We start from the raw sequence: 9,999 nt of genomic DNA, 5'->3' as shown, positions 1-9,999 counted from the left end.
TCATGTGTCGTCCCACGATGGTGGAATGACCTACCGAGCGCTACCAGAACAGGGGCGTCCCTGTCTGTCTTCAAGAAGCTCCTGAAAACCCAGCTCTTCAGAGAGCATCTCCTATCCCAGCACTTACCTTGTACTTCCCTACCCCCTCTATCTCTGCTCTTTATCTTTCTGCACTTCCTTCTATGCCTGCACCCTATCTCTACTCTGTCCCCTCTGACAGAGTCGGACTCCTGGGTTCCTTCTATGTAGCTTATTGTTAGCTTTTATATAGCTTATTGTATCTTCATTTGTAAGTCGCTTTGGATAAAAGCGTCTGATAAATACAGAAACAGAAACAGAAACAGCCAGCTCCCCAGCAGAGCCGTTCTCTATAAAAGTTCGGCAGCTGATGCTAAAGAAAGCACGTCTCTGCAGATGTACTGGGACCCCTCATTAGGTTTTTGGATGTGACTGAACCGGAGGGGAGCACTTAAAGATTATTCTTAGCATGAAATGCTAGACTTTTTCTGCTTTTTCTGTCTGCAACAGAAAGTTTTCGTAGAAGTTTGTTCTGAATGCATTTGTGCTGTGTGGTTTCATTCATAATTAAAGACAGTGCACCTAAGGTTCAACAGCTACTGCTCCAAAAGATCTTATTTTTCAGCTCCGCAGCTTTCTCTCTTAAGTCTGACTATCACACCGTACTTCTGCTGGAGCTGCAGAGCCTCTCAGAGTCAGATTTGATAAACACCAACTAGCCCAGTAAGACCCTTTAGTTGACCCCAGCTGTGTTTAGGTTGGAGGATCGTACAGTCCTGTGTAGTCACTCAGAGACAACCATGTATAGTGACACCTCCAGACAATTTAATACCACAGATGTACCCAACATGTCTCTAAATATCGTGAGAAAACCAAAGCAGGCATAAAGAGACAATTCAAACTACATGCAACCACAGGATTCTAACCAGGAACCATCAGGCAGTCCTAATGCTATCCCAATGGATGAATATTTCCATTTTATATCCCAAGCTGTTCGTGATCCCAGGGTAACAAAAGCTGCGGTTATGCCCTTTAGTGTCAGTGCTATGCCCGTCACGCAGTATCAGAATATGACAACATCAGAGTAGGAACAGGCTTTGAAGTGGATGGATTGTCAGCTGATTGAACACACGCTCTCCTGGTTTGTGGGGAAGTCTTAACAGATTGTAGTTTTAAGGACATATGCGGCCACACAGCAATTTAATCAAAAGTAAAATGTCCCTAAAGGCTTGCGCCACTGACGATTATTAGAACTGACTTTTAGCATCTTTTGCTACCCTTCAAAGGTGAGGAAGATGAGGCTGATACCTCAGCTGTTTTATCCCACAGCTTTGATGAGAAATCACGGTGATGAATCATTTCAGAGCGACAGGCCGAGCCCCCCTACGAGCATCGCCACAGGCAGGTAATCAGGTTTGCAGCTCGCTTGCTGCACCCTCACAAACAAGTGCTACTGGGCAGAGAAACGGGGTTTGTGCTACACGGTTATATAACCAAACTGTGTCTAACATGTGTGTAAGATGAAAAATAAAAGAGCGGAGAACTGTGTGTACGTCAGTGATCACCATACAGGTAGTTTTGATGTCTCAGAATACTTTTTCAACCGTGCAGTCGTGCTCTTTGAGGCATTATTTATAGAAGAACAACAGTCCACTGGCTTGTTGAAGCTTGTCGGTGTGCATTGAGTTTGATTCTGACTGAGAATCGATTCAGAGAATCTGAAATCAGACTCCTGCTCAGCCAGAATATTTGAGCACAGCTGCAGTTTGAGTCCATGGTTGGTATAAATCTAAACCAAACGTTTGATGTGCAATGATTCTGTTGTGTGGTAGACTTTACAGAGTTGGGCTGTGAGTGTGTAGCTGTCTGAGAAGACTGAACAGAAGGGAATCATGGCCCACCCTTTGCAGCTAGAATAGCTTCAACTCTTCTGGACAAGCTTTTGTTTATGGGAGTTTTTCACCATTCTTCCAGAAGCACATTTGTGAGGTCAGACACTGATGTTGGACAGACTCCTGGCTCACAGTCTCTGCTCTAATTCATCCCAAAGGTGTTCTTTTGGGCTGAGGTCAGGTTCTTCCACACCAAACTGGCTCATCCATGTCTTTATGGACCTTGCTTTGTGCTTTGTGCGCAGTCCTGTTGGAACAGGAAGGGTCCGTCCCCAAACTGTTTCCACAAAGCTGGGAGCATGAAATGGTCCAAAATCTCTTGGTATTCTTTCAGTCTTAATATTTTCCAGTACTGTGTGCTATTCCTCCATCTTTTGCTGCTTTATCCTCCTGTGGGATGAATAAAAGTCTGTTTTGTCTTCCCTTGGTGAAGCGTACCAGAAGCTTTTGGTCAATATGCTGCTTTATCGTCTCTCTGAGCCGGGGAGCCCATGGTGGTTCAGTTTGGTTCACTCTAATAGAGCTGCCACTGACTGATTTGGGTAATTTCTTCAGGAATAAATACCCCAGAAAGCCTGTTGCATGGACCAGCACATATTAAGATGAGTTATGGTAAGTTTTTGTTAGTCCTTTCTTTCTAAATAAGAGGAACTCTCAAAACCAGCTTCATGAAGAAATGTTTCACCAAGTATGATGTGAGAGAACAATGCCTTGTTTCAGGCCTTAAATCCTGGGATGACCACATGTGGCTGAAATACTACTGTGTGTAAAAGGTTAGTTAGTTAGTTAGTTAGTTAAACAAATGAGTTCCCTCCCCTGCCTTGATGATATCTACCTTTATGCTCACATGTTTTGACTGAGGTTTAGTGTGATTTCATTCAAACTTTGTTCTTAAAGGGACCTTTTGTGGCAGGAATCAAGCTACGATCTTTGCCCTCCTTGTGTGGATACCTCCGCTTTGATCATCTGTGTTCGTGTCGGGCCACTTTTCATCAAACATCGCTTTGCTTGCGTTTAACCAAAATTGATATGAAGGTTCAATATTCTTTTATTGCAGAGATAACACAGCACAACGACTCTGCCTCACTCAAGCATAGAAGACTAACAACCCCTAATCTCACAAGTCCCAATGGTCCAACTGCTCTATAAACCCCCCCCAAACCTTGCCATAAAGGAAAGAATAATTAATCCCATTAAGATCCCTGAACTGCGTGATGAAGGACTCGTTTGGTGGGTGTTGGAGCGTAATTGAAACCGACTCCACAAAGATCCGTTCAGCTGAGGCGTCACGTTTAACAGACGAACATTAGCGCGCTGGACTGGCACGCCGGAGTTTTGCAGCTGTCTTCCTAACGATGTGTGAACATGCAAAGCTGTTTTCTGTTTTTTGACACCGCTGCGTGTGAGCAGAAGTTGAATCATTGGAATGTTTAATTCCTGCCAGACACAGTGTTGGAAAAACTGCCCCAAAATGACCCAAAGAAGCGCACCGTAGTGTCGGAAATAGACATGTGTCCCAACCTTGGAAACAGTATCAATAATGATCTGCTAACAGTTAATGGTTGAGTTTAAGAAACAGAATTCAGCAGAATTCACAGCAGTAAAATACAACCACCTGCTTTAACTGTAACAATCTACCAAGTCGGTTTCAGGCTCAAGAGAAAAACAGGAAATTCTCTTTTTATTTTTTTCCAGTGTAAACCTTCTTTTGGAGACTGTCCTCCTCCTCAAAACTTGCCAAATGTGATGAATTTCTGTGATCTATTTACAGTATCCAGCACACACTTTCATGTCAGTCTTTCTTTAGAAAACTGTGATTCATGTGGAAATTGGACGATGGGGCATGTATAATCGTGCATTTGATGAACCTTGGAAACAGGAAATCAGAACTCTAAACCACTGCAATTTCAGCCTCCGGAAATGAGTTGTTGTCATGTTGGTCAACAATCATGTAGTTTTACCTGCTGAGGCAGATAAGTAATAAATCTACACTGTGAAATGTTTTATTACAGTAGCAAAATAAATATTTTGTATTTACTGAGTCAGCTGTACTTTTGGTACTCTCCAATATTTCAGATTTTTTTGGTTTTCTTCTGATTTCTGACTTCTTGATTCAGAAGGATAATGAAAGTTCCCAGTTGCCATCAAACGCAGCATTATTGCTCATGTCAGCTGAAGGATCAGTGCAGGATGAGGACATCTGTGAGGCTCAAACTTTCAGGAAGTGGAAGTTTTCCAGCACTGGACTCTGATGCATCACACATCACAGGATGTTTTACTGTTTGAAATTAAAATAAGGTCAGCAATAACAGATTAAATTAAGCAAAGAGCCACAAAGTCTGGTTTGCAGAACTGTTCGCAGTGAAGAGTCAACGACACTAAAGACTAAATGTTTTCTTTGGTTGATTTGGACCCAAACAAAAGAGTTCAGTTTCCCTGTTGGCTGGATCAGAAGCAACATGAAAAGCTGCTGTGACAGACTGGGATGTTTCCCAGCTGCCAGACTGGCTCCTGTTTCTCCCTGCAGACTCTGTCTTACTGTACGTCTGTGGCTGAATCACTTTGTCCTCCCCATGGACCTGGTTTCTGCCTGCAGGACTCCGAGGTAACGCCCACACAGATGCACACAAACAAACATGTAGACTCCCTAATTACTCTCTCTGTGTTTGCTGAACATTTACTCATGCTGGGCAGGGAAGAGTTTTCTCTTTCTTTGCAGATGTATCATTGACTTGCATGGCAACAACAAGGTGCTTTGTCTCATTGTTTGTGTCAGATGCTCAGATTTTAAGTTATGAAGGTCTTTATTTGACAGCCACAGACCGACAGGACACAGATGCAGAATAAGTCAGTTTATTTGATATAAACAACTTATGGATCTCCCGTGAAAACCTAATTCACTTTCATCAATATCTATACTTGAGGCTATAAAACGAATCAGAACAAAACTCACTCCACTCCAGGAGGAAAACAGAAAGGCTGTGAACAGGTAACAAATAAACTTATAACACGCTCTCCTAATGAGAGGCACACAAACGACGCTCTCCTGATAAATGGAGGCACAATCACTAATAAACACAAAACTCTCCACAAAGGGAGGCACTATGAAACTTTAACAAGAAAACCAAAACGCAACACTCCTATCGGAGGTTCTTTGAAACTTTAACGAGGACGAAAACCCACTCCTTAATGGAGGAAACCAAACAGACGGTGAAACTTAGGTGATCTAAACTGGCGATGGATTTCAAGAACGCTGAAAGGTTGCGACACACTGGCACAGGACAGAGGGAGACGAGGACTATCTGAATGCATGAGAGACCAAGGGGAACAGGTGGAAAGACTTTGGGATCAGGGAAGACAATCGGATGCGTGACACAAGAGGAAGGGCAAGATACCGGAAACGAAAAGTTAGTATTTCAAAATAAAACAGGAAATGACGAGACATGGTTCAAAACATAAAACGTGACAGACATAACATCTGGAACAACTTACGTGTCGCTAACATCATGAGATGGATGAAAACAGCATATGAAATGCTGAAATAGAGAGAGATTTAACTCATTTTGAGTTGGATGTCAGCAACAGGTTTCATAAAAGTTGGGACAGGAGTGTGTTTACCTCCTTTATAACAGCAGAGGAGACCAGCTGTGGTTATGTTTTCCACTCTTGCTTCATATATGTTGGATTTAAGGTGTTTAACAGTTTGTTTCACTTTTTGTTTAGTAATGGTCTCAGTGGGTAACCTTTCTCTGTCGAGTCAGGCTGTTGTAACGTGCACGATCTGTTGTAACGTGCACGATCCGGTTTGTCTTGCTGAAAGAAATCATCATCTGGATGTTACTCCAAAACCTTTTATATATCATTTGGTGTTGTTTCCTTCACAGATACAGCTTTAAACTACACACTGATAACAGCCTCCACTGTCCTCCTTCTGTTTAACCTGGAGGACCCAGATTTCCACTTTCCTGCTTTCTGCTGGAGCTCAGAGAGCTCATCAGTGTTTCTGAATCTGCTGAATCAGGGATTTCACTGCAGAATCCTGTCTGTCTTTAGTGCAGAGCTGATATTTGAATGAGCCGTTTATCAAGTAAAAGTAAAGTGACATTTGTTGCTGAGTTTATCCTTAAAGCGACACATCTTACCCACACTTAAGTAGAAACTTCTCTAGTGTGTGCTCAATATTTTCCATTTTTAATTCATAAAGTTTCATGGAGACAGTTTTCTCACTAAATGTTATATCTGTGATAATAACTGATATTAGCATGCTGCAGTGGTTGTGTAGCACAAAGCTGTTGTGGACAGAAGATAAAACGACAAAGTTTTGACATATTTAAGTTGATGGAACAGTCAAAGTGTTGCTTAACTTCTCTTTAGGACTGCAGTTTGTCAGAAGAGAGGCTGCACCACCATACAAACGTTCTTTAGTCCTTCTAGAGCTACAGTTTCGTCATGAAAATTCATATCAAGCTAACAAACTTGCAGCTTTGCGCCAAACAAAATGGCGTTTAAAGGTAGCAGAAGCTGCAGCTCCGACAGTTTTCTCTCATTCTTTTTGGCTCAGATGCTGAGAATCAAAGCAGCTGCAGATTATTGTTGGAAAGTTTAGTTATTTTTTTTAATCTAATAATGCGATCTGTGGGATTCATACGCGTCATATCAATGTGACCGGAGCAGTTCACACTTGTGCTGAATTGAAAATGATAAATATATGTTACTGGCTACAAGAGACTTTCCAGAAAAAGCAGAATCAGTTGTAGGAATAATGGAAAGAAGTGCAGCACCAGCATACAAGGATGCTCATCCTACCACAGAGGAGCAGGTAGTGCTTTAAAAGCTGAAGTCAGTAAAGACTTTAGCCTGATAATCCTCCAGGACAAGTATTTTCTGTGAGAGCTGTGATCTGTTAATCTACAAACTGAGGAACTACTACGAGTGGATTTAATTAAGTGGATGGAGAAACAACTTTCTTTTACTGAACACAAGTGTCTGCTCCACAGAGACCATTAAGCACCGTATTATGTCCAGACTGACCAAAGAAATGTCCACTGGTTGTGTTTCAGAGCATTTCATGACTCCTTGTTTTTGTAAAAACCTGTCAGAAGAAGGAAAGTGTGTCTGTATCCGACTGAAGGCTGCTGGAGAGGCTCCAGGCAGAGTCCTGATTACAGCCCCCAAACCAAAGAGGGGTAAGTCAGCATGTGGAGCCTGGAAGCAGAGAAATAAAAGGGGCTCCGGGCCCTGCCCAGATCGGGTTGTGTTCGGTATCATCCAGCTGATTAACTAACAAACAAAAGGCAAAAAGCACAGAGACGAAGCGTGGCTGACCTGAAGCTCGCCTTGTTCCATGTGTAAGATGTGAGGTGAGAGGAGGCTCTTTCTGCTCTGCTGAAATCCATCTTATCCTCTCCTTTCTGTTTCCAGGGAAACGGCGGACATGCAACACGATGTTTCAGAGACCGTACGACGTGATGAAACACGAGGAGGCGGAGGAGAAGTGGAAAAATGTAGGGAGGAATATTCCTATCGGAGAAATCAAGTGTCCAAAAATAGGGAGATGCAAAGTGTCTCACTCCCCCGTGTTCATGGCAACATCCTCCTCATTTTCCTGCTCTGATCGTCTCTGCAGGAAAACTCACTGCTTTCAGCGGGAGAAATGAAGGATGAGATTTAACTTCATGTTGGGGTTAAACTCCGCTGATCCCCTGCTGCTGGTGGCTGGAAGTTCAGAGTTCAGCTCTGGTTTACAGGTTGTGTAAAAAGAGAACAAATGAAAACGCTTCTGCGTTTCCCAAATGATGTTAGTCTGCACCCTCCATCGTTTCTGTTGTCATTCTCCTCTCCTTGAGGGTGAAAATATAAGAAATGGATGATAAGGAGAACAAATTCCCCGACTCGGTTGTTTAATTGTTATATTGTGCTGAGGGTCATGGTTCGGAGAATGTTTGGACATCCAGATAAATCAGCTGAGATGTGACAGATGCGTGGGCCACTTTTTAAGCGTTGCTTTGGGCCCGAATGTGTGGAAATCTACAGGTTTGTCTTCCTGAATCTTCCATGACCTATGATCAGTTTTATATACAGTTTGATTTGAGCAGAAAGAAATGCCAAATAATCAGATTTCTTTGTAAGATCCGGAGCTTGAGTCGGACCTTGTTTCCCTGCTGGTTGTGTAGGAATGCTGCTGTTTGGGACATCATTTCTGTTGGATTCATGGCTTTAAAATCCAAGCGTAAGAATAAATCCAAGGTTGTTTTTGTAGATGAGGCCTCTGGATTTCCTCTGGTTCTCCCAGTTTTCTCCCACAGCGACTCGTATTATCCAGCCCTCTGGGATCAGGAAGAGATAAAAAGCCAAATGAAACCACATCAGATGCATCTTTAAGCAGATTTAATGATGTTGAGACTTATTTGTGTTTGCAGAGAAGTGATGAGCTGAATGTATGTGGACCTGGACCAGGAATCCAGGTCAGGAACTGATCCTGGATCTCATTTTGGAGCAGGGATGTAGGTTCATGTCAGGATCAGGAAGGAACATTATGAGAACTGTTCAAATTCACCATCCAGTTAATTATAAATCATTATTTCTTCTTTTAAATCTATCAGACACTTTAATATTCTACCAGAATTCCACTTGTGGCTGGTTCTGGTTCTTGTTTTCCTTTGTAGACATTCACAGTTTGTCAAGATTAGTTTAATTTAATTTAAAGCCGATTTAAGTATCAGAGAGAAATTCATCCGAAGCTGAAAAAGTTTACTTCCACAGCTACATCCGAACGTCTGCTTAGAAAGGCACAGAACTGATTTCAAATCTGTTCAATCAGCCTAATTTAAATGCTTTTCAATAACTTTTTCAAGCACTACAACACTGAAACTGACTCATTTCACGCTACTTCCACGCTGGTTGGTTCTGGATACTTAAAGCATCAAGATAACCAACAGTGTACAAGCCGGTTAAAGATGTGATTATTATTTTCATGAGACGGGGCGTAACATTTACAGCCATTTTTAGCAGAAACGCACGATAAATGTATTTGTTTTCATTATAATCTTTAGCACCTTTAGTAATTTGGGGGTAGATGGTGGGTATTTAGTCTGAAAATGTCACTACAAACTGCAAATGTTACTGTAGGCTGTCGATGAACTGAGGTATTTAGCAGGATCTCAATACATTGGAAAAACTAAACTAGACTAGACTTCTTCTGAATGTGCTGCACAAAGATGAACGTGAGATGTTTAGTTTCGTTTCTTTTGGATGAAAATGGACAGAATAAAAGCAGAACACCACTGGAGCTGCACTTTCCTTAAACACTACCCCCGCACTGTTCTGTTCTGGATACTTGGAACATCAATATTTTAAAGAAAACCAGTTTAATATTCAAACAGAAGCGCACAACAGCTTATAAGGTGGATAAAATCCTCATTTTTTAGCACATTTCGTATGTGGGGGCTTCACACTTGTGATAACTTGTTAGGAAAACACACAGCATTATATTCATATGTTTCATTAGTATAGAATTATGGGAAAAAAATAACTTTTAATACCTAAGAATGAGCACTTTATATCCAAAAGCTTTGTGTATACAGGGTTTGTATTTAGTTGGTTGCATTTAGCAGTTTGAGCAACATAATGTTACTATAAACTACAAATGCAAGACTTATACCTGCAGCCCTTATTGTAGAATGAGGTAATGGTTCTTCTATTTAATAATACTTAATACTGCGATGGAAAGGCTCTTTATTCAACATGTTGTTGGTACTTGTTGTGTTTCTGTGGAACATAAATGAAAGTTAAATGTCTCCTTGAGACCATTTCTGGATGCAAATGGATGTTTAAAGACCTACTGTCAGCCGACTGAGACAAAGAGTGAAGAAGAAAATGCAGAAATGAGAGAACATCTGCAAAGATGCATTTATGTGATGATTTGTCAGCCAAAGCTTGTTTTTTCTTACATGGAGCTTTGTGATTTGTACATCTTTAAGATGTTGCTCTATTTGTATTCTGGCCAGCGCTGAGAAAATCATCAAGACTGTGTGTCTTTTTAATAATATATGAAGCCTTATATAACTGTTCAGGCATGGAATAAGGAGTG

The sequence above is a fragment of the Leuresthes tenuis genome, unplaced genomic scaffold, assembly GCF_036924035.1.
Source record: "Leuresthes tenuis unplaced genomic scaffold, fLeuTen1.0.hap1 SCAF_20, whole genome shotgun sequence".
Classification (NCBI taxonomy): Eukaryota; Metazoa; Chordata; class Actinopteri; order Atheriniformes; family Atherinopsidae; genus Leuresthes; species Leuresthes tenuis.
This window is presented reverse-complemented; position numbering follows the sequence as displayed.